Source organism: Belonocnema kinseyi, chromosome 1 (genome assembly GCF_010883055.1).
Source record: "Belonocnema kinseyi isolate 2016_QV_RU_SX_M_011 chromosome 1, B_treatae_v1, whole genome shotgun sequence".
NCBI classification, from domain to species: domain Eukaryota; kingdom Metazoa; phylum Arthropoda; class Insecta; order Hymenoptera; family Cynipidae; genus Belonocnema; species Belonocnema kinseyi.
Genome location: NC_046657.1, coordinates 96,677,897 through 96,679,373, shown reverse-complemented (window position 1 = coordinate 96,679,373; position 1,477 = coordinate 96,677,897).

Sequence of the window (1,477 nt, the reverse complement as noted above, 5' to 3'; positions counted from 1 at the left end):
TGAAATGTCAAGGAATTTTTAACTGATTTCCATAATTTATAGGAATTTCAAAGAATTAATCCAATTTTAAAAGGGTTATTTAAAAAAATTTTTAATACTTTATAAATCTTAAAAAAAATAAGTTGTAGGTGTTTCAAAAGGTTCTAAAGGATTTGAAAAATTTTAGAGAATTTAAAAAGATTGCAAGGAATTTTCAATTGATTACAGTAATTTAATATGACATTTTAAGGGATTTGATATATTTTAGGATATTTTAATAGGTTTCAAGTAATTTTCAAATTATTTTAATAATTTAGTTTGCTTTTTAAGCTTTTTAAGGATTTTAAATATTTCAGGGTATTTTTTAAATTTCAAGGAACTTTCAAGAGCTTTGAAAAATTTAAAAGATTTCAAAACATTTTTAAGGATTTTAAATATTTGAGCATATTTTTAAAAATTTCTAGGAATTTTCAACTGATTTTCATAATTTAAGGGAATTTAAAAGAATTAAACCAATTTTAAAAGGGTTATTTAAAAAAAAATTTTAATACTTTAGAAATCTTTATAAAAAGTTCTAGGTATTTGAAATGATTTTAAAGGATTTGAAAAATTTGAGAGAATTTTAAAAGATTTCAAGGAATTTTCTATTGATCACAGTAATTTAGAATGATATTCTAAAGGATTTGATGTATATTTTAGAATATTTTAATAGATTCCAAGGCATTTTCAATTGATTTAAATAATTCATGAGATTTTTAAGGATTTGAAAGCTTTTAAGGTATTTTTAAACTTGTAAAGAATTTTCAAGAGGTTTCAAAAATTTTAAGCGGTTTTAAAGGATTCAAAATTTTTCAGGATATTTTAAAACATTCCAACGAATTTTCAATTAATTTCAATAATTTCGAGCGATTTCAAAGAATTTTAACGTTTTTCTTCTCATATTTTTTTTGGTTGATGATTCATCAATTAGTTGGATAATTTGTTTTCTGAAAATGTAACTATTTTGTAGAAAATTTATTTTCTTTTTGGTTAAAAATTAATTTTTTTTAACCAGAAATTAAACTATTCTATGTTTAAATGAAAAGTGAACTTTTTTGGTTAAAATTTTTTGTATTTTATTGAATACTCTTCTTTCTTGGTAGAAAATTAATTTCTCTTGTCGAAAGTTTAACTATGATTAAACATGAATTTTTTGTTCAGAAAATTAGTCTTCATGGAAAATAAATTTCTTTTGTGCAAAGTTCATGCATTTTATTAGAAATGTCTTTTTTTAGTATACAATTTAGCTTTTTGGATGAAAATTAAATTTTTTTATAAAAAATTTTACTATCATGTTGAAACCAATTGAAAAAATTTTTTTTCTTCAGTTATGTATTTGATTCAAAATTTTTTTGTTGCAGAAAACTAAGTGTTTTAGTTGAAAGTTTAACTATTTCTATTCAAACTTAGTCAACTATTCATTTATATTAATATAATATTTTATAATTACAATATTCAC